The 25113-nt window shown below is 38.3% G+C and overlaps 1 protein-coding gene and 1 pseudogene across 4 annotated transcripts in view; one reads left to right on the top strand and one right to left on the bottom strand.

Annotated features, from left to right (window-relative positions):
• The window catches only part of LOC149537123 (uncharacterized), a 174122-nt gene that overhangs the window by 116488 nt on the left and 32521 nt on the right, over positions 1–25113 (bottom strand). Inside the window, exon 2 of one of the 4 annotated variants that reach the window (XR_016357018.1) lies at positions 2791–2941. The exons of the other annotated variants lie outside the window; for them this stretch is intronic. The gene's annotated coding sequence lies outside the window, so the exon portion shown is untranslated. The remainder of the gene's footprint in view (positions 1–2790; positions 2942–25113) is intronic. 4 annotated transcript variants of the gene reach the window in all.
• Positions 21672–22453, top strand: LOC149537124 (chloroplastic import inner membrane translocase subunit HP30-2-like; annotated as a pseudogene).

Here is a 25113-nt window from a genome sequence, read left to right as displayed (position 1 = left end):
CAACATAGAGCTTCATCTACTACATTGCTAGGGGCAGCCTCGGCACCTTCACCTACTGGAGTAGGGGATCAATTTCAGGAGTTAGTACTGCTGCTCATTCTTTGATCAGCTTATACATGGTTCCAAGTTCCGAGTTACATATGAGTGGGATCAACTCTCTACTTTAGAAGGGACTTGGGTTGAGGATTGACGGGAGTTATAGTTTGATTGTAGGGGATGAATTTTCAGCCCCTTCCTTACTCCGGACACCTATGTACCCAAGGAAATTTCGAATTGTTGATTATAGTATTAGCCTTCCTACACCTTTGGCGTTGATTCTAGCTTTTGAGCAGTTTGATTCCATCATCAACATTTTAGCAGGGGCAGTTATGATAGATGGTTTGCATTTCCATGGGAGATCATTCACAGATGGAGAGTCATCTAGTGTTGATAGCTCCTTGAGATATTTATATCTTCTCAAACCAGATGCATTACTGATGTGGGGGACTGATTAGTGGCTTCTCCTTTTAGGACATATTTGTATCAGAGTAGCACAGTAGCAGAGTCGAACAGCCCCCTTGAAGCTAGTATGGGATCTGGGTATTTTAGTCATAGCAGTAGATGCAGATTGCTTGAAGCAAGCAATAGTTGGGAAGGGATGACTGTACTGTCCCCTTTTTCTAGCCATTATTCTAGAAGGATCGTTATCCCTATTCACCATGATAGCACAGGCTAACCAGGGCAGTACATGGGTCAGTATGGGATTTGGCCTAGACACTTCTAGTTCTAGGCCAGTTGGAGTGGTTTCGACAAGGTTTCCCGATACTTACAATGTATAGTAAGTCAGCTAGGTTTAGTCTTTTAGCCTTTCAGTATTGGAGTTGGAGCATATTGCCAAGAGCTTTCCAACGAGCGATCATGATCTACCGAGTTTGATTCGATATCTATTTTAATGCCAAAAGATTATATAGATATTTAATAAAGTGACTAATAAACTGAGGCACATATTAAAAATCAGTTTATTATTAAAAAGGCACTCCATTCTCTTAAGTGGAAAAATGACATTTTGAGTAAAGAATAAAAGATGAAGAGACAATCAGGGGAAATTGAAGTCAGAGGATTGGGCATTAAATGAGAGAAGCTTGGTTTATTGGAGTAGGCTTGGATATTGATTTGATTTTGAGATTTCTCTTGTAGAATTTGAAAAAGCTTCAGCGGATCTTGAGGACAGAAACCCTCAGGCTCTTCTTGGAAAATTGGACGCAAACGTGTTTCAATATCCATTGTGGGGAATTCACAACGGAGTTCACATCTGGATTTACAGGTTCTTTTTAGCTTTCCAATCTGAGTGTCATTTCTGTATTTGCAATTGGAGTTGAATATCATTCTACTGAAGAATTTGATTTTAATTTTCATTTGGGGAATTATAAGCTGCTGGTTATTTATGTGTATTGTTGAAAGTGGAAATAAAATCATCAATTTTCCTAAGGCTATTATTTGTTGGTTTAAATCTGAAGTTGTATGAAATTTTATTTGCATTCTGAAAATTGTTTGTGAGAAATTTGGAGAGAATATCCAGTAGGGGATATTATAACTTCAAACAATGGGTTATTAACAAGTTGAATGTTATCCCAGTTTACAAACTTATCTTCCCCAAACGTTCACTATTCAATCTCTTTGGACAAGGTTTCAAACTTACTGCTGATATGTCCTTGTTTATTTTTGGCATCTTATCTCTTTGTTTTACTTTCTTGCAAAGATCACCTCAGCCACTTGATGTAATTTCTGATTTACTGTCATTAGAAATACTATTCTTGGCCATTTGTTTGTTAGGGGACTGCCATGTGCTCTTCAAGAGGTGAAAGTTCCACCAAGACTGAATTATGATTCCTAGTTATCATGTCATCTATAATGCAAGATCCTTGGGATGGTGTACAACTAATCTCCCAATCCTCACGAGTCCTTGTGCTTAGTTCACTTGTGAAACATCAGGATTCAATTACTTCTATCCCTTTCAAGGCATCAAAAACCATTTTCTCTTTGGGTATCTTTAATTCATTGCTGGGCTTAGTGATCATATTCTGATTTTGTTCTTCTTTGTTGCACTTGATAAACATGACTTGCAGCTGTCAATTTTTTTATACTTTCTTTTTCTTTATTTTGGTTAGAGTTAAGTGCTCCTTTTATCAAGAATTATTGATTGATTTGAAAAGATCGTGTCTTCCTCCATGGGTGCAATAGGCCCTTGACCTAATTGACCCTCAATGGACTTAACCTCCTTAATATCTTCTCCAATTCCTGGCTATTGAGGAGAGGTAAGAGTTGAATCAGAATCACAAAGATCATGGTCTTCCACTTTCTGAACCCAAGTTTGTGCTGAGTTGTCAAAGAATGGAAATTTAATATTTACGCTTTTTTCTCCTTTGGCCAATCTGATGATCTTATCCTTTTTAGGTAGGTACTTTATTCTTAACTCTATATAATTCTCTAAAGACATGTCTTGCATCAAAAAAATAAGCAACAAAATTTCATAATCATTGTAAAGAACCCAAACTGGCTCTATCTGACTGTGCTGAGAGATATAATATGTGTTTTTTTGTTTTTTTGGTAATCTTTTGGAATATATATATATTTTAAATTTATTTTTGAATTTTTTGAATTTCTTTCCAAGATATTTCAAATCCTGAAAAAGGACAAGTGAAACACACAACTTGATATGCATTGTACTTATGTTGGTATAATGCATAAATTCAGATATGCAAATTATTGCTTAAAACTACTAATAATTACAATTTATAATTAAGGAAAAACCTGGTAATATTCAGCTTCGGTCTGCAACAGGATGTAAGTAATTATGTTTGAATACAAATGCCTCCTCCAATTATCCACGCCTTCAATCAGCAGCCGCTATGCTAATGGCAGGATGTTAGACTCCACAAAGCCCGTCCAGATAGGCCCACGTCTGCTCTAGGTATACACAACAAGGGTGTGTCTTCAGCCAAGTGATGCCAAGAATGGCGTTTGAATAGTGCATGAAATAAACATCTTCAGTTGGCATCAAATTCAGACAGCCCGATAGGGCAATTCGTCCTCCCAATATGCAGTTTGATCCTCTACAATTTTCACCTTGGTTTGAAAATAACTTAGGCATCCAATTATAAGTGTACAATATCAATTTGCAGCGGATAGAAACCCATGCCAAACAGAGATTTTTGATGCTATAATAATAAAGATAAATCAGGGACAATGGATTCCCCAATTGCAATTGTATCTCCAAAACAAATATCTTCCTAACCACAGTAGCCACAGAATTGGAAGACTAAAACAATACTCAGAAATGCAAATTCCAATTCCACTATACTTCTGCAATGGAATGGAGAAATCACAACCTTCAAACCCTCAAAATTTATCAAGACAATAAACAATTAATTGGATGATCAATTCTCACAATTGGAGCCAAATTTATAATCACAATTGTGCAATTCAGCTTCTACTTCACACTTCTCACATAAGAGGCTTCAACTTCATAATTCTATTTTATAACATGTACTAATATAAAGTGCCATAATAAAAAAGATAGGCCAACGTCTGCTCCAGGTATACACACCAAGGGTGTGTCTTCAGCCAAGTGACGCAAAGAATGGCGTTCAAATAGTGCATGAAATAAACATCATCAGTTGGCATCAAATTCAGACAGCCCGATAGGGCAATTCGTCCTCCCAATATGCAGTTTGATCCTCTACAATTTTCACCTTGGTTTGAAAATAACTTAGGCATCCAATTATAAGTGTACAATATCAATTTGCAGCGGATAGAAACCCATGCCAAACAGAGATTTTTGATGCTATAATAATAAAGACAAATCAGTGACAATAGATTCCCCAATTGCAATTGTATCTCCAAAACAAATATCTTCCTAACCACAGTAGCCACAGAATTGGAAGACTCAAACAATACTCAGAAATGCAAATTCCAATTCCACTATACTTCTGCAATGGAATGGAGAAATCACAACCTTCAAACACTCAAAATTTATCAAGACAATAAACAATTAATTGGATGATCAATTCTCACAATTGGAGCCATATTTATAATCACAATTGTGCAATTCAGCTTCTACTTCACACTTCTCACTTAAGAGGCTTCAACTTCATAATTCTATTTTATAACATGTAATAATATAAAGTGCCATAATAAAAAAGAAGCCTCATTAATAAATCAATAAATATGAACTCCAATAAAATGCAAAATCATATGTAGATGACAACCAACCTTCTGTGCCACCACTACACTGCCAAAAATAGCAACCATCCAAAATTAGACTTACTATAAATAGCAAGTTTGCATTGGAGACCCTCAAAACTCATTGTCAACTCACGAGGGTAGCAATGATGAACTAACCAATCTTGGCTACAGGAACCTGCTAAATTGGGGACATCAAAGTCCTCCCTCCCCAAGATTGCTTGTCCCAAGCAATTGCAATCTAGAGTGTTGAAGATTATCCTCAGGTTCCCAAGCGGCATACTTGTCTAGAAGTCCCTACCACTTAACCAAAAACTCCCTAATAGTCCTCCTCCTTAACGATCTCTCCCTAGTATCAAGCATCGTGTCAAGGATCAACTCAAGCCTCCTCTCAACATCCAACAAGGGCAAGATGGGAGATGGAATCACATATCTGCCTAGCCCCTTCTTAAGGTGCAAAATGTGAAACACATTATGCACCCCACTATCCTTTGGCTGATCCAACTCATATGCTACCTCACTAATGTGCTTCACTACACAGAAAGGACGATACTATTGGAGCTTGAGCTTCTTAGCTTTGCTCTTCCTAATGTAAGACTGTCAATACAACTGCAGTGTCAAGTAAACCATATCACCTGCCTGAAAGGAGCGAATTGTCCTCCTTTGATCAACATACTGCTTATGCTGATCCTATGCCCTCTATATATTATCTCTCAATGTCCTCATAGTGTCCTAACTATCCTACAGTATATCACGTGCACTTAGCACTCTATTATCGCTGCAGAAAAATCCATAAAGCTAGAAGGATCATATCCATAGAGAGCTTTGAAAGGTGACATATGTATAATCATGCCATGAGTGGACTTATAACAATACTCATAAATAAATCCACTTCACCCAAGCTCTCTGCTAAGAATAAACATAATTCCGCAAATAGCCCTCCACCCACTTATTCACAATCTCAGTTTGGGCGTCAGTCTAAGGGTGATAACTGGTGCTCAAAGTCAACTCTATCCCACATAATTTGAAAATCTCTTGCCAGAAGTGACTCAAATATTGGCTATCATGGCCACTCACTATAGTCTAGGGTAAACCATGCAACCTAAACACCTCCTAGAAGAACAACTCTGCTAACTATACTATTGAATCTGCAGTGGTGATGGGAAAAAAGTAAGCCATACTTGGTGAGATGGTCCATCCCCACATAAGTGCAATTTCTAGCCTGGGCTTCCGGCAAGCCCACAATGAAATCTATAGATATACTCTCCCACTTCCATTCAGGAATGGGAAGTGGCTACAATAACCCTACAAGATAAGTATACTCCTATTTGTTCTGCTGACAAACAAAGCATTCTCTAAAATAATGTTGCACATCTTTCTTCAGACCTTTCCATGTGAATCTCTCCCAAATCTATCTGTAGGTCTTGAAAACTCGAGATGACTAGCCAAGGGTGAATCATGAAAGTCTTGAAGAATAATCTCTCTGACACCTGATCCTAGGACAAGATAAATCCTCCCCTTGTAAATGATCAACTCGTTTGCAAGGGTTTAACTTTTGTCCTATATACTATCATCTACAATACTAGGTGCCCAACAATCCCTGACATACTTAGCTATGATCAAGCATCTCTAGTCCTCAGCAATCTCAGTAATCAAGTGGTGCCTCTGAGAAATGGCATCAAATATAACATTTTGTGTACCCTTTATGTAGGAGATATCAAAATCATGGGATTGTAATTTGCTAACCCACTTTTGTTGTCTCTCATTCTTGTCCTACTAACCCAAGAAATATTCCAGGCTATTATGATATGTCTTGATACAAAATTTGCTGTCAACCAAATACTACATGAACTTGGCCAAAGCATTCATGATAGCCAACATCTTATTATAGATGTCGAATGATTTCTCAAGACCCTGTAGCTTCCTAAACTCGAATGCTATAGGATGGCGATTCTGGGATAACACTGCTCCAATACCCTCACCCAAGGCATCACTGTGCAAGTTAAATGACCTTGTAAAATCTGGCAAAGCTAATGCAAGGTATGAAGTCATAATCTCCTTGAACTTCTCAAAGCACTCATGTACCAGAGGAGTCCATTGAAAAGCACCCTTACAAGTCAATTTTGTAAGGGGAGTTGCATGTCTCAAAAACTTGCCACAAATTTGCAGTAGAATGGACAAAGTCTGATGAACCCTCTCAATCATTTCTTGTTCTCCAATGTAGGCCACTTAAGAATAGCATGAACCTTATCAAGGTCCATGTGAAAAACCTCTGCACTGATAATGTGACCGAAGTATAGCAATTATGTCATACCAAGTGCACTCTTGGACTCCTTCGCATACAAGGAAGCCCTGTCCAGAATATCCAATACTATATCCAGATGTGCAATATGATCGTCCTAGGTCTTATATTAAACAAGGATGTCATCAAAGAACACCAACACAAACCTCCGTAGTTGACTGTAAAACACCATGTTCATGGTAGACTGAAAAGTGGCTAGATCATTCAAGCCAAAAGACATGACTAGAAACACAAAATGGCCGCAACGACATCTAAATGGTGTCTTCTCCACATCCTACTCTCAAACTAGAATCTGATGGTACCCTAATCTCAAGTCAATCTTGGAGAAGAGCAGTGCCCCATGTACTGATCTGAGGAATAGGATACTGGTTCTTAACAGTCCTCTTATTAAGCATCCAATAATCGATGCACATCCACAATGTGCCATCCTTCTTCACCAATACAATAGATGAAGCAAAGGGAAACTCAACCTAATGTATCCCATATCAAGAAACTCATGTACAATCTTCTCAATCTCATCCTTAAGCCGATTCAGGTGCCGGTAAGGTGTAATCATAATGGGCTTAGTGCCCTCATATGTAATTTTTTGTTCGCCCTGAGTGCCTGGTAGCGAATTCCCAGATGCTAAATGTCTGTATGGACGGGGTTGCATGAAGGTCATACTGTAGGAAGTATGGTCGCATGGCTTTTGGGGAAGGTGTACGGTAGGCGATGTACGGATCTTCTGTTGTTCACCATGGTGACCGTACGGGGAGGTAAGAAGTCCATACGATGAAACTAGAGGATCGTACAGTATGTGAGGGAGCAGATAGGTACAGGAGCAGCAGTGGATGAAGCCATACGGTAGAGATGGAGGTTGTACAAGACGCTTGAAGGCCGTACAGCTAAACTTGGATGTCGTACGGGAGGCTTGTGAGGTTGTACAATTGAACTTGAGGCCTTCTGAAATGTGGAGATCGAACTGTATTTGATATCAAGACAACACACTCATCAAATATGCTATAAAATGATAGAATAAATGATTCAATACAATTCCAGATATATATGTGAATTTGCTACAAAGATTGTGCTTCGATTTGCTAGATCCGAGCGAAGTGTTACAGGCAACGGAATAGGATGAGGGTTGACTCCCCATTGAAACCAGAAAGCCAAGCAAGGAAGATCTTTCACTTCCGAAATGGTGAACAATAGAGAACTCCAACAGCAATTTGCAGTACAGAGAAAATAATCCAAATTGCATACCTAATAACTACCTATAAGTCGTGCTTAAATACCCGTTGGGAAAACTTTCCAAGGGTGTACAAAGAGTTGACGGCGACATGAACTACAGAAACAAAACAAAAATGGGTCCGAGATATATTAAATCAATCGGCCCATTAACAATAGTTTGATTAATAATCTATTTTATGATGGGGATATTACAATCCTCCCATCCCAAAATTTGCGTGTCCTCAAGCGAACGCAATGCCGGATGCTGTAAAATGTGCTCGCCTTCCCAGGTTGTGTCGTCCAATGGCAAGTCTCTCTAGCATACCAAATATTCCTTCATTGTTCAATTCCACAGGGTCTTCTCGTGTCCTTCAATAATCTCTGTTGGTTCCAATATGAGCTTTCCTTCATTGAGTGGCAGAAGGTCTATAGCTACCGTGACATTCTATCCCACAACTTTCTTCAGGGAGGAAACGTGAAAAACATTATGAATTCAGCTCCCCTCTAGGAGTTCCATCTTGTAAGCGACTTCACTGATGTGGCGCACTACACAATAAGGGCCATAAAGTCTTAGCTTCAAATTTTCTTTTCCCTTTTCTTTCAATGAGGATTGTCGGTATGGTTGGAGTCTGAAGTAGACCAAGTCTCCCACTTCGAAACTCCTCCCTATCCAATGTCTGTCGGTGTACATCTTTTGTCGATTCTATGCCCATTGTAAGTTTTCCTTCAGGTATCGTAGGATGTCCTGTCCCTCCTGAAGCTAATCCCTTGCCCTTGGTCCATGACTGTCTCCTAGAATTGTGTCAATGACGGAGAGGGGTTTGTACCCGTATAGAGCTTTGAATGGAGCCATCCTGATGGACATGTGATATGTGGTATTGTAACAATATTCTCCTAGGTGTATCCATTTGACCACGCCCGTTGTTGTGCCAAAACGTAGTTTCAAAGGTAACCTTTGAGCCACTTGTTCACAATCTCCATCTATCCGTCTATCTAAGGGTGGTAACTAGTACTTGGTGAGAATTCTGTCCCTGCCAATTGAAACAATTTTGTCCAGAAGATAATGATGAATCGCCCATCCCAATCACTGACAATGTTTTGGGGTAACCTATGCAAACGAAAGACTTCCCTAAAAAATAGATCGACAACTTATGCGGCCTAAAATTCTAAGGGCATGGCGAAAAATGTGCGTACTTTGTCAATCTATCAACCACCATGAAAATACAATCCTTTCCATTCACCTTGGGAAGTCCAGTTATGAAATCCATCGAGATACTTTTCCACTTATGTTCTAGAATTGGCAGAGGTTGCAGTAACCCGGCAGGTAGAGTATGTCCAAATTTGTTCTGCTGACAGACTGCACTCTCTTACATACTGCAATATGTCTCCTTTAAGTCCTTTCTATGAAAACCTCTCCCTGAGACTTCTATAAGTTTTGAGGAAGCCCGAGTGTCCTACCAAGGGTGAGTTGTGTAACCTCCTTCAAGATTTTCTGCTTTAATTTGGATTCCGACACTAAAAATATCTGACTCTTATAGTAAATGATGTCATCCACCACTTTGTATTGATCATCCTAGGTGTTGTCATCCATTAGCTCATAGGCAAATGTGTTTTTTGGAATATTCTACCAACAAATGTGCCTTCTAGTCAGCTGAAATCTAGTTTAGTGAGCAGATGGCAGGTCTCTTGGACAAGGCATCTGCAACCACATTGTTCTTTCCTTTCACATATTTAATGTCAAAATCAAAAGCCTAAACCTTGCTTACCCATTTTTGTTGCCTCTCGTTCAAGTCTCGTTGTCCAAAAAAATCTCAAACTATTGTAATCTGTACGAACAACAAACTTAAACACCCACCAAATATTGTCCAAACTTGGTTAGTGCATGTATGATGGCTTCTTGCTTTCATAAGCTATGGGGTGTCTATCTTGCATCAGTACCACGCCAATGCCCTCTCTGGATGCATCACACTCCAAAATGAACGGTCGAGTGAAATCAGGTAATGCAAGTACGGGACAAGTGCTTATTACCTCTTTTAGCTTATCAAAATTGAGTTGTGCTTTTTCATTCCACTGGAAAGACCCCTTCCTTGTCAAATCCATTAAGGGTGCGCTAAGCTGAGAGAATCCTTTAACAGACCTCCGGTAATAACTGCACAGTCCGAAAAACCCTCGCAAATCCGTGAGTGATTTTGGGGGAGGCCAATCAAGGATAGCCTAAATCTTCTCCTAATGAACTTGAACTCCATATTTACTGACATGCCCCAAGTACAATATTTTTGTCATATCGAATTCACACTTGGATTGTTTGATGAACAAAGACTGCTTCTTCATGATCCTTAGGACTTCATCCAGATGCTTCAGGTGCTCCTCCCATGTCCTGCTATAAATAAGATCATCAAAAAATACTAGTAAGTACTTACGCAATTGTTTGTTGAAGATGAAATTCATGCATGATTGGAATGTAGCAGGTGCATTTGTTAATCTGAACGGCATGATCAAGAACTCATAATGTTCGTAGTGACAATGAAAGGCCATCTTTTCCACATCTTCCTCCCTTCTGTTGATCTGATGGTAATTGGAACGGAGATCTATTTTTGAAAAATAGACTGCACTATGTAATTCATCCAACAACTCATCTATCCTTGGAATGAGATATCTATTCTTTATTGTTTTTTTGTTCAACGCACGGTAGTCCACACACATGCACATCGTCCCGTCCTTTTTCACCAAAACCACTGATGACGCGAAGGGGCTAGAACTAGGACGGATCCATCCTTTCTCTAGCAATTCTTGAATCGTCTTTTCGATCTCATCTTTGAATTTCTTGGGATGGCGGTAGGGTGTGGTTATGACCGGCTTGGCTCCTACTTCCAACTCGATAGTGTGTTCAAACCCTCGATGAGGCAGTATGCTAGGAGGAATGTCTATAAAAACTTTATCATGTTTACTCAAAATATTCTGGAGATCATCATCTTGGGAAGGTGTTTGTTTCCCTTTTATAGGTTCTACCGAGACAAAATAATGTGTAGCCCAAGCAACGTCATTATTCCAAAAAATTGCCTCCCTCTGATGTGCAAAAATCTTCATCGAATCCTTAATTGCCATTCCACGGAGAACAACCTTCTCTCCATCGACAACAAAAGTTAACTCCATCCGTTTAAAGCTCTAAGTGTATTTATCAAATGTCTCCATCCACTGTATCCCCAAAATAACCTCCATGTTGTCAAGGTCCACTATGAAGAAATCCTCGGTAACCATGTGATTTGCCATTGTGATACTTAGCTGAGGAACAAGGTGTGTGCAAGGCAGAAGAGTCCCTCTGGCGATCTTGATCTGAAATCCTGCGTGTGTCTCCATAGGTAGATCCCTTTGTTTTACTAAAGATGAGTTTATGAAGTTAAGGGTAGCTCCGCTATCAAGCATCACCATAACCTTTTGTCCTTGAAGGGTTTCCCATACACGAAACTCTGTGCACCTCAGGCTACCGACTAGGGCAATAGTTCTTCTACGTCGTACCAATGCTGAAATTCTTTCCGTACTATTCAAACTAACCATTTTGGTATACTTGTGGTTGGTTATCTTCGATGGGTATATCTTCTAGTTCGTCCTCATCATCAGACACGACCTCAATGTAGTGGATCTTTCCTTTCCCGAAGCATCTGTGCCAAGGTTCCCATGGTCCCTTGCAATTGAAACATAGTTTCTTCCTTCCAAGTTCCTGTCTGGTAGTTTTGTCCAACGATGGCGTCCTTGGCAGAGGTTTATTATCTTTGTCCCTTAGAAACATCAACAGTTTGGAGTGTGGGTAACCTCAAGAGGATGACGTCGATGATGATGCCATATTTCGTGCCTTCTTAATGGCCTCAGATAGGGTAGCAGGGTTGAACCCTTTCACCCAACCTTTTACGAGTTCTATTAGTTTGTCCATGAAGAGCACTATCTGTCTTCTTTTAGAAATGTCTGTGACTAAAACAAAGAGTTTTTGGAATTCCACAATGTATTGGTCAACCGATCCAATTTGCCTAAGTTGTGCCAAATCTTTGAAATTGAGTTTCGGATTTTTATCATCAAATCAATCTATCAATCTCTTAATGAATTCCACATAGGTACTTATTTGATCATGCCCTAGTGTGATGGTGTCGTGATGCCACCATTCATGCACAACTCCCTCCAAGTGTAATGCCGCAAATTTAATTATTTCTTCTTCTGGCATAGGATTAAGCTAGAAGTAAGTATCAGCCTTTATTACCCACGCTTGTGCAAATAGGGATCCGGATCCATCAAATGGAGACAAATTTACTTTACTCAACTTCTTCCTAAGATCATTGTTAAAATATCCTCTATTTCCGCCTCCCGAATACCTCATTCTTAGATCTACATAATCTTTATAGGATATATCTTCCTCCAAATTCACATTCTTCTAGTCTTCTGTCAGATGTTCTTGCATTTCTTCAAAGGTCAAGAGTGTGCTAGATGAGGGTTTTCTTTACTCGACACCAAGTCCGCGCTGTGACCATTTTGTTCTCGGGATATTTTATTGTCTGCCAACTTCTCCAAAGTCTCTTCCATAAGTCGATAAGTATCATTGATTTGTGCCTGATTCTTTGCAAGTTTTCTCAGTAGTGCCACGAGATTGATAGTTGTGGGTTCTGGTTCGGCAACCACTCTATCAATGGAGTTGGTTCATTTTGTCTTCCGACTATAAACTCTCATTCACTATTTACAGGCTAGCAAGACATAGGCTCTAATACCACTCTAATGTTTTGTTCGCCCTGAGTGCCTGGTAGTGAATTCCCGGATGCTAAATGTCCATATTGACGAGGTTGCAGGAAGGTTGTACGGTAGGAAGTATGGCCATACAGCATCTGGGGAAGGTGTATAGTAGACGGTGTACGGATCTTCTGTTGTTCAACTTGGTGACTGTACGGGGAGGTAAGAAGTCTATACGGTGAAACCGGAGGACCGTACGGTATGTGAGAGAGAAAATAGGTACAAGGAGCAGTAGTGGATGAAGTCATACAGTACAGATGGAGGACATATGGTAGGCCTGAAGGTCATACAGAAACACTTGGAGGCCATATGGTAGGCTTGTGAGGTTGTAGGATTGAACTTGAGGCCTTTCGACATGTGGAGATCGAATTGTATTTGATATCAAGACAACACACTCATCAAATATGCTATAAAATGATAGAATAAATGATTCAATACAATTTTAGATATATATGTGCATATGCTACAAAGATTGTGCTCTGATTTGTTAGATCCAAGAGAAGCGTTATAGGCAACAGAATAGGGTGAGAGTTGAATCCCACTGAAACTAGAACGCCAAGTAGGGAAGATCTTTCACTTCTAAAATGGAAAACAACAGAGAACTTAAATAGGAATTCACAGTACAGAGAAAATAATCCAAATTGCATACCTAATGACTACCTATAAGTCATGATTAAATACTCGTCAGGAAAACTTTCCAAGGGTGTACAAAGATAGCTGACGGTGACACAAACTACCAAAACAAAACAAAAATGAGTTTGAGATATATTAAATCAATCAGCCCATTAACAATAGTTTGATTAATAATCTATTTTATGATGGGGATATTACATCCTACAGCTCTATAATAAGCTTAATCCCTCGATCAGGTGGTCTGCTCAGTGGTAGATCACTAAACACTTTGGAGTAATTGTTCCTCAACTTTTGAAGGTCGGGATGATAGGTAGGCTTAATTTGTAATGTCTAATGTTGACATCAGCCTACGCTCTATTGCCCAATCAATCACATCCTCGTGACGAACTAAGAGCTGCATACATCTAAAAGAAATGTGCTTAAGATCATCAGTCCTAATAGCCTTAAGGATTTGTGGTTTACCATCCCTGATTAATCTCATCTAAATCCTCTCTATGTTGATGTAAATGCCCTTAAGGGTATGCAACCATGTCATGCTAAGAACTATATCTATGTTGCCCATGTCTACCACATAAAAATCTGCCTTAAATGCATAAGTATTCAGCTTAACTAAAAGATCTGAAATCATCTTCTTACACCTAAGTGTGTAACCATCAGCCACCTAAACCCCTAATCCCTCAAAGTCCTCAGTCTAAATCCCCCTCTTGGTAACCAAATGGGAATCAATGAAATTATATGTAGCACCTCTATCAAAGAGTGCAATCACCCATTGCCCAACCAAGAGTCCATGCATCTTGAAAGTTTCCTCCTTCCTCGTGCTAGAAAGGTAGGCAACCTTGAGGTGAGAATCGTCCACCTCACCATCATCATCCCTGCTATCTCTATGTGTATCATGATCATAATCAGCTAGTTGTACTATAAAATCAGAATTATACTCATCGTCATAGAACCACTCCATCATCTTACTATTGTCCTTAGGCTTCATAGGGCAATCATGATTAACATCATAGGGTCCCCTACAATAAAAGCACAACTTCTTTCTCCTTAAATCATTAATAGTCTCTTGATCTAAGGGGGATGCCATTGGATGCCTAGAATTCGTGTTTTCTTCCTTCTTAGGGGCTGCCCTATCATATGATGAAATAGAAGGCTTAGAGACAAACTTGCCTCTAGGTGTAGATGTCTCCAAATTCCTTGCCTTCTTCATAGCCTCCTATAGGGAAGTTGGGTTCAAGGACTTAACCCATCCTCTAAGTGGCTCAACTAGACCCTCAATAAATAGCATAACTCTTCTCCGCTCAAATATAAACACCATCACTTAAAGCCTTTGAAACTTGCTAATGAAGGCCTTGAGTCCACCTATCTATCTGAGTTGAGCCAACTCCTAGAAATACACCTCAAGATCCTTGCTATTGAAACACTCTATCAGCCTATCTACAAACTCCTGATAGGAAGTGATATGATCATGATGAAGAGAAACCAATCCATGGTACCACCAATGGTGAGCAACTCCATCCAGATGTAATACTGCAAATCTAATAGCGTCCTCCTTAGTCATAGGTGTTAGGATTAATGAGATAGAAATAAAAATTACATGCAAATATAACTAATATAAGAAAATATGAAATCGCACAGAAGAAAACACAAGTCATGAAGATTTAACGTGGTTCACCTAATCCCTAGACTACGTCCACCAAACAAGTCCAATATTCTTATTATCCAGTGATTACAACTTGATTATAATCTGTAATCCCTTACATCTCAATACCACTGCAAGAAGCTACAATCTCATCATACATAATAAAATCCCTAACCTTAAGCCTTTTTATACAAGATTTTGCTGCTTACAAAATTAGGGCTAGAATAAGCCGAACAATAGAAAAAATATAACTCTTGGTGCCTTTTACAATATCAAATTCATTTTTGGCTTTGGGGATGTTGCCCCTCAACCCCGTCCTATATCATGACGGGGAGCGTGCCTGGGGCCGCTGACATTGGGACCTTGTAAGGGGCGTTGCCCCTTGAGCCCTAGAGATTGGGGGCACTACCCCCAAACACCCATAGTAAAATATGGGGGGAAACCGCACTAAATGAAGTGGGGAAAAAATTAAGCTCCGAGTCTGATAAGGCTCCACATCACAACAATCTCCCACTTGGAGACGGATCAGACTCCACAATAATAACCTCCCACTTGGAGATTGATCATAGCACCGCTAAATCTGTAGCTACCACTAGAACATAAACCACCCTGGACTGTGTTGTTCATTTATTCGATTCAGTCTAGAAAACCAAGAGAAGCTAAAGAGGAGTTCAGCTCCTCCCTTGACACTGCCTTTGTAAACACATCTACTCGATTATCATTTGTATGTATCTTTTCCAGCTTTAACTGTCCATCATCCAAAATTGAATAAATGACATGGTACTGCAATTGTATGTGCTTTGTCTTTGAATGTAGAGCAAAATTCTTTGCAAAATGAATGACACTTTGGCTCTTTGTAAACAAATAATTATCCCTCTCTCGGTGTCGCTATTCTTCCATGAAGAATTGAAGCCATATCATGTCCTTGGTTGTCTCTATAGTAGCAACATACTCTACGTATGTAGTGGATAAAGCATTAACCTTCTACAACCAAAAAATCCAACTCGCTGCTAACCCACCAACAGTAAATACATATCCTATAGTACTTTGACTGGCATCAAGATCCCCTGCCAAATTTGAGTCAGCAAAGCCTTGTAAATTAGTACACTTACTGGATGTTCCTCTCAAACATCTGAGCATCCATTTGATTGCATTCGAATACTTAATCCTAGGATGACTCATATACCTGCTAACAACTCCCATTGCATTTGCAATATCTGGCCTAGTACATACCATGGCATACATCAAACTACCTACAACTAAAGCATAAGGTACCTTGGACATCTTATCCTCCTCTTATTGCCTTTGGATACATCTCCTTAATCAATTTTAAATGACCAGACAAATGTGTGCAGATAACTTTGATATTCCCCATAGAGAAACTTTGCAACCCCTTCTCAATATAATCAACATGAGATAATGTTAATTTTCTGTTCTTTCCATATCTACAAATTTTCATACCAAGGTTTCATTTTGTTGCCCCCAAATCCTTCATAACAAATGAATGTGCTAACTATTTGATTCAGCCCCTTAATGTGATCCATGTTAGACCCAACTACAAGCATATCATCAACATATTAGCATAAAATAATGTAGTTATCATCATCCAACCTCTTAAAATAAATACAATGATCTGAATGACACTTAGTGTATCCGTGTTCATGCATAAAACTGTCAAATTTAAGATACCAGTGTCGAGGTGCTTGCTTTAAGCCATATAAACTTTTTTGTCAATCTGCATACTAAATTCTCCTCTTTGACCTCAAATCCTTGTGAGTATGCCATATATATATATATATATATATATATATATATATATATATATATATATATATATATATATATATATATATATATATATATATATTTCTTCATCCAAATCACCATGAAGAAAAGTAGTTTTACCATCAAGATGCTCGAAATGCAAATCTTCAATAACCACAATACTTAAAATAGTGCAAATAGAAGTCATTTTAACAATTAGAGAAAATATCTCATCAAAATCACTGCCCTTTTTCTGTGCAAATCCTTTTTCAACTGAAGCATAACGTACCTTGGACATCTTATCCTCCTCTTATTGTGTCTTTGGATACATCTCCTTAATCAATTTTAAATGACCAGGCAAATGTGTGTTGATAACTTTAACATTCCCCATAGAGAAACTTTGCAACACTTACTCAATATAATCAGTGTGAGATAATGTCAATTTTCTGTTATTTCCATCTCTGCAAATTTTCATACCAAGGCTTTGTTTTGTTGCCCCCAAATCCTTCATAGAAAATGAATGTGCTAACTATTTGATTCAATTCCTTAATGTGATCCATGTTAGACCCAACTACAAGCATATCATCAACATATTAGCATAAAATAATGTAGTTGTCATTATCCAACCTCTTAAAATAAATAAAGTGATCTAAATGACACCTAGTGTATCCATGTTCATGCATAAAACTATCAAATTTAAGATACCATTGCCGAGGTGCTTGGTTCAAGCTATATAAGCTTTTCGTCAATTTGCATATTAAATTCTCCTTACCTTTGACCTCAAATCCCTATGATTGCCATTTATATTTCTTCATCCAAATCACCATCAAGAAAAATAGTTTTAACATCAAAATCCTCTAAATGCAAATCTTCAATAACCACAATAATTAAAAGAGTGCAAATAGAAGTCATTTTAACAACAGAAGAAAATATCTCATCAAAATCAATGCCCTTTTTTTCTGTGCAAATCCTTTTTTCAACTAACATGGCTTTAAATTTTTTCTTACCTCTATCTTCTTCTTTCAACTTGTAAACCCATTTTTTCTATAAAGCCTTTTTACCTGCACGTAACTTATATAAATCCCAAATTTGATTTTTTAGCAAAGAGTCCATTTCTTTTGTCATTGGAGACTCTCACTGAAGCTTTGTGTCCAACTGCACAGCTTCAACATAACATTTAGGACCAAGTAGGTTCATCAGCATCTATTAATAAAATAGAGTACAAAGACGGAGAAAATCTTTATGGAGGTCTGCTTAGCTTTGTTGATTGTCTAACATTCACTGGGTTGTGTGGTATTTGTTGTTGCGATTGTTGTGGAGCATGAGGGACTACTACAACATCATCCTTTTGAGTATCATTCAGCACTACATAATCATTTTCTTTCTTCTCATGCTGTTGCAACAGATCTTTGTACAACACTTTTTCATTGAATATGTCATCCCTACTTACAATTTTATAATTTTCAAAATCTCAAAACCTATAACCAAATTCATCAATGCCATATCCAATAAATACACATTTCTTTGACTTCACTTCTAGCTTGGTTCTATTTTCAAAATCTATATGTGCAAATGCTTCAAAACTGAAAGTTTTGAGAAAAGAAGGACTCACCTTCTTACTAACTCATGCTTCCCCGGGAATACCACAGCCCAAGAGAGTAGAGGGACCTCTATTAATCAAATATACAGTAGTATTAATAGCCTCCGCCCACATATTTAAGAGCAGTCCAGCATGCAACCTCATGCTCCTTGCACGGTCCATTATTGTCATGTTCATGCATTCAGCCACTCAATTTTCTAATGGATTCCTTGGAAAAGTTTTTTGTTTACACATACCATTAGTGGAACAATAATCTTCAAATTCTTTGCTACAATACTCACCACCATTATCAGATCTAAGACATTTTAGCATTTTACTAACTTCATTCTCAACTAAGCATTTCCATTTCTTAAAAGCTACAAATACATCAGATTTTTGTTCAAGAAAAAAACCCATGCTTTTCTGGTTGCATCATCAATAAATGTAACACAATAATGAGAGCCACAAAGAGAAGATACCTAAGCTAGCCCCCATACATCTATATGCACAAGCTCTAATTTCTCATCTTTCTTTTCCATAAACACAACTTTCACAGAAATCCATATTAACACATTTCAAACCTAGTAAAACTTTCTTTAAATGAAATAATTCCATACCTTTCTCACTCATGTGCCCAAGTTTGTTGTGCTATAGTACTGTTTCAAAATCTATAGCAATTGTTTATTCTTCGTGCTCAATTGCAACAACTGTTCCTAAACATTCTTTTTTTTTTTAAACAATTAAAGTAGAAGGAACAATGTGAGTTGTACAAAGATATAAGGTGCCTACTTTCACACCTTTTGCTACTACTAAAGAACCTTTTGAAACCTTCCAATTTTTATCATTAAAAATAATTGTGCAACACTCACCACCCAATTGCCTTGCTGAAATTAAATTTCTACTCAACCTTGGAACATGTCTTACCTCTTGTAGTAACCAATGATTCTTATTCTACAACTTAATCTTAATTCTGTCATTTCCAACAATCTAACAAGGAAACAAGCCCAAAATCCCCTTGGACATAATCAATAAAATAAACTCTATGGGGTGTAGCATGAAATGAAGCCCCTGAATCTAAAACGGATAAATCATCATCATTTTCTAAGGAAAGAAGCAAAACATTCTCTTTGGATTTGTTACTTACCACATTTGCCTACTTGTTTCCATCTTGTTTGTCTCCTTGATTGTTCTTTCGAGTCCAGCAATCTTTCTTCTTATGCTTTGGTTTCCCATAGTTCCAGCAATCTCGTGGTCCTCTAAATTGAGATCTCTTTCCCTTTAATTTTCCTCTTGATTTCCCACATTTTCCATAATTACTTCCTCTCTCATTCATTTTGCCTCTGTTTTGTGCGTTCAAAACACTTCCTGATGTAGATCCACCTAAAGTTTTTCTATGAGTTTCCTCACTCAAAATAATACCAATCACATCATGGGGTATTAGATCTAGAAACAGAATTACTCACAGCCATACCATCTTTCAGGCAAAGAACACAAAATTAAGAGAGCCCTAATTTCTTAATCAAAATTAACATTTACAGAAGATAGTTGACTAGTAACCAAATTAAACTCATTTAAATGATCTACAACATATCCACTTTCTATCATCTTCATGTTATATAAATGCTTCATGAGAAATATCTTGTTTGAAGTGGAGGGTATTTCATACAGCCTTGCTAGGGTTTGCATCAACTCTTTAGTCGTCTTCACTTTTGCAATTTTAAATGTCACTGATCGCGTCAGACATAAATGAATACTTCCAAGTGCCTTTTTGTCCAAAATATCCGAGTCCTCATTTGTCATAGCTGTCGATTTCTTGGATTTTCCTTCCAATGGCTGCCTTAAATCCTTCTGATAAAGATAGTCCTCCATTTGCATTTTCCATAGCTGATTATATTGAGAAGGTGTTGCCGCGTTTCTCTATGGAGAATGCTAAAGCTGTCAGCACACCTTTACCTAGTCATTTGAAGCTGACTAATGAGATGGGTCCCAAGACATAAGAAGAGGAGGACAAGATGTCTAAGGTACCTTATGCTTCAGCTGTAAGAAGCTTGATGTATGTTGTGGTATGTACTAGGTGTTAGTAACCAATATGAGTATGGTTTTAAAACTTCGAATTTTTCTTTTTGAACCACTTTGAACCTTAGTTCAAAGTAGTTCGAAATGGTTCAATGGTTCAGATAACCCATTCTGCAGGTTCAATACAATCGAACTAAAACTTCAAGTTCAGAGTTTTTGAACCACTTTGAACTAAAGTTCGAAGTAGTTCAAAGTGGTTCGATAAGTCCAAATCGTTCATTCTGCATGTTCAGTTCAACAAGTTCAGAATCTCATCATTTAGGTTCAGACTCTGCCAGTTCAGCAGTTTCAATAAAGTGTAAAGGTACAGGTCAAGATGGAGAACAGTTTAGTAGTTCAGAAAATTGAAGATAATGGTAATATGATGGAAGTTGATATTAATGATGCTGAGAGACAGATGGAGCCACAGGTTATATCAAGATGGTCTTTGGTATTTTCACATAAAGTTCATCATTCAAAGGCACTTCTTGAATGCGAAGAGGAGGCTTTAGATTTCAGTGGAGATGTTGGTTCTATTGGTCGATTGGCTGTATCTAAATCATCTTCTGGAGATCCTGAAATCTTACTGGACCTCAAAGGTGTCATTTAAAGGTGCCATTTATAAAACAACAATTGTTCCATCATATACATTTTGTATTGTCAATATTGGGACCTCAGAGGCAAAGATTAAGTCCATTGTGGACAGTTTCATATAGCTTGAACCGCATTCCAATATCCATGAAGCTAAGACTTGGTTGAAGAAACATTGGATGGGTTTATGTTTGATTTGATGATGAGGGAGACAGAGTGATTGGGATGTCAGGAAAACAAGGAGCCCTATGTCAGAGTGATAAACTGGAGACTATAACAGAGCATGGGAGGATTCAGATTTATGTTTGCTCATATCCTTGACTCCACCAAAACAAAGCATTCCTGCTCCGATGATCGATTCAATACCCATTGAATATGGCTCACCGATCCCATATATATGTTGATAAGGCATATTAGACATCCAACTCCAGAAATGCTTATGTCACTCATCGAGTGCCTATAAAAAAAAATGCTCGAGCATCCGTGACAATTGGCATACTATGGTTTCAACAAAGCAAGGTGCTGACTATGAAGAAGTTGATAAAGATATCATAATGGAGTATAATTCGTAACACCAAACCTAACCTTCCCTTACATCCACGAAGTCTTTCACACACAATGGCAGACAAACATGTTGGGTGAAAGCAAGTGAAACTGCAAGGCTTGCTCGTGTTCAATATGGAAAGTCAAGTGAAGTTTATTGGAATCCGCATGAAAACTGTCATGGTGGTGATTTATGTCTAAAAATGTTCATCCCGTGGACTCTTTAGCGAAAATAAACATTCGCACAGAGAGTATTTTGAGACACCGAATACTTCAAGGTCGAGTATAGGCGCAGCTTCCTCCAACTCTTCCTCTGACCAAGGATATATTTGATGATGACATCACCACTGATTTAGCAGTGGGAAATGCCACAGATCAAATGGAGATTGAGAGCAGATGTAGAGCTATCTATGCCTTCACGGAGAGTAAAATATGCTTCAGAATGGGTAATGCAGAGGCACAAGTTCTTCATAACACAGTGCCTTCTTCTCAAACATACTCATTGGCTTGATCCTTCCTATCATGATTGGTGGATCCATCAAGATGATAACGCATGGTGAGTAGCGATATAACCGTGGGCTCTCCTATTTGCAGAGAATAAGCAATTGAACATCTATTGACATGGAGGCCAGCTAATAAAGGTTATTGCGAACAAAGATGGGATAAGCTCAGGCATGTAAAGGATAGGAGTTTGTGAGTGCATTGAACCGACATGTGCAGATAAAAAAAGCCACGGGTTTTCGAGGAGACAATATGGGCAACGACATTCTTCCTTATACAAAGTGGGTGATCTTTTTTATCAAAAGAGAGGACCAAACTTTGACAACACATTATGATATCCGCAGGTGTAAGCTAAGAACTTCGCAATTGTGACTGGTGTTTATGCAGGAATTGCATATGCAATGAAGAGGTTACGTGGAGGTGTAAAGGATGTTCAAGCTAGCCTGGTGGCAGCTTTTGGTTCCAGAGCAATATTCACACTTGTAAGTGGTGTGGGAGGAACGGACAGGGTGCAGAATGCAATTAATTCTGGCCTTTTTTGTGCTCTTCTTCGAGGCAGCCTTTATAAGACAATGCTCTAAGAGATGCAAATATTCCTCCCGGACCAAGGCTGCTCATCCTTGATCACATTTAAAGAGACCCATAAGTGATGTCAAGAAGGAGACAATGGTTGCCCTGTAGGAATTGTATGCTGGCGAGACGAATGACAGGCATATCCATACTTTCAGCGACAAAATTGTGAAGTTTTGATATGTACAAATTGCTTAATAGTCCAAGATTTGGCATTAACAGTTACTGCAGTATGCGTTGTTCCATTTAGACCTGCCATACCCTTATAACTAGAAAAGCAATCACTATTCCTACACAACTGCGTGGATAGCCTTGAAACCATACGAATTGATGATATTCAAATCATCTCCAAGTTAGTGATTAATAGGGTGATGTATTCCAAACTTCGATCACTGTATGTTTTGAACATGAACAATCTAAAAGAAATGACATTGAATCGGCTTGTAGGGCTCCTTTCATCTAAAGTTAAATATTATACTCTTTTCCTTCCCAGAAGATCAGATGACAGGTGTAATGCCAAGTGTCAAGAATTCCCTAAGGATTACTTTATGATCTTGTGCAATGTCATCAATTTAAAATGATCAAATATTATAAATTCGAACACACTATATGAGGGGGGGTTACCGAGTATAAGAAGAGGTCCCGAAAAATAAAAGTGGAAAGTCTGAAGGCTTTCAAGAATCAGTTATGAAACTGAAAAGCCACGGGAAATAGAACAAGAACCGACATCAGAAAGGATAAAAGGGGGCAGCAAATGAGTGCAAGGGGTTCCATTCTAGCTTCTTCCAGAGTGCAGACTTTGAGCTTCAGGTAGGGAGGAGATCTTGCAAAATTATTCCATCTTTCTTGAGAGGCTGTGAGAGGCAGAGCATGGGTTATTTCTCTTTTCCAGAACTGTGTGTCTGATTTAGAGATAGGATTTTAATGGTGATGTAACATTGTGAAAGAAGTTTCCGTCTTTCTTGAAATAGTGATTTGGTTGTAATATGTACAAGATACTTTGCGATCTTTTGCAGTCAGAGAAGGGAGGCTGGAGGTTAATTACATCAGAACTTTGATTATGGTGTATTTTCCTTCCACTGATCATGAACTTTGCGTCATTTTTAGTTTTCTCTGAATTACGTTTCAATATCGCCATTTTCTTGTTGCATCATCTTTTCAAAATGTCTTTTAAAGCTCTGATTTTGAAATTCTCTCAGGAGGATGGAAGATACATTTTCGTTTACATTATGTAATGCAGTGTACGGCAGATTAACTTTGTGTAATCTGTTTTATTCTGTTTCCTTTCTTTTTAGTTCTTAGGTTTCGCGTCTATTCTGTGTTTACAGATAGATGCTTGTTATCCTTTCGTGCTTTCTGGTCAAAAGTACCTATAATTAATTTATTGTAAATCTTTCACGGGGAGCTGTACCCGATAAAATTCAGAGGAAGGTTATTAATCTAATAATAACCTATCCAACTGTTGGTGTCGATTTGTTCTTTCATTTGGGCATTCAGGGTCAGATTTGCACGTACTTTCTCAAAGGACAATCTGTTCACTAACAGATTTTTGGCGACTCTGCTGGGGAAGAAGCGAAGATTTAAGTGCCTAACAATGGCTTCCTCAATTTTGTGATTATCTCCGTGTGCAGGAGATTGGCGACTCTATATTTTGAACCTGTTGAATCTTTGTTGTTGGAATTCCAACGTGTGTTATGGCGGCAATTGCAATACAACCCTGGGGGGCTCAGATTGGACCAATTGCCCTGGCCCGTTATTCAACCTTACCCAAAAGGTCATGGGAATATCTTCCCAAGTTTGATGGAGACAAAGCACAAGATCTGACAGATCACATCAAAGCAGTTATTGTTGCATGCGGGATTCTTCGTGTGCAGGATGAAGATGTGTTCATCAGGTTATTTGTTCAAAGCCTCATGGGAAAAGCAGCGGAATGGTTTCAGCATTTGCAAGATGGATGTATTACAACTTGGGATGATCTTAAGCAGAGATTTTTGGAAAGATTTCAGCCCACAATTAATTCCCATCAATTATTGGTGAACCTTCTTCAAATTTAGATGAAAGATGATGAATCTGTAAGGGAGTTCATTGATAGGTTTAATCAGACTGTTGGTAAAATTCCTCTAGCCAACCAACCAAATGAAAGAAATCAGGAATGTTTCTTTATTGATGCTATGGATGTTGAAGTCAAGTTTTGGTTACAACGCCTTGGAATGCAAAATTTGGTAAATGTGTAGAAAGAAGCAACCAAATTAGATGATGCTTTAATTCTTAGTGGTATGAAATCTATAAAGACTCCCCCAACGAAAGAATACCATTGTGGACAGCGACAATGCCTGGATGAAAAGGCTACAAAAAAGAAGCACATTCTAAAAGAAGCCAATCCTACTCCCAAGATGTCAAGATTCTGCTGCGTCCATTTTGAAAATGATGAGGAGGAGCAAAGCAATGCTGAAGAGCTTGTAAATTCAGGTAACAAGGATTTACCGCAATATTTCTTTAGCCCAGAGGCTAGATCTCTCAAATCTACAGGTATGGAATGTTATCTAGTTTCAAATGGTCCAGATAGTAAAGATTTTCATAATGGTATTCAGAAGTTTAGTCACACTGAAACAATGAACATTGATGATTCTTTGCATTCTGAAAATTGTAATCAGCAAATTAAAGAATCTGTCATAGGTGCTAACGAAACCATGTCATATTCTCCTATGAGAACTTGTACTGATAGTAAGGTGACAT

Source organism: Cupressus sempervirens, chromosome 10, assembly GCF_028749045.1.
Source record: "Cupressus sempervirens isolate cs-2001-9-10 chromosome 10, ASM2874904v1, whole genome shotgun sequence".
Taxonomy (NCBI): domain Eukaryota; kingdom Viridiplantae; phylum Streptophyta; class Pinopsida; order Cupressales; family Cupressaceae; genus Cupressus; species Cupressus sempervirens.
Note: the sequence above shows the minus strand (reverse complement) of the source record. Positions and strands in the feature narration are given on the sequence as shown.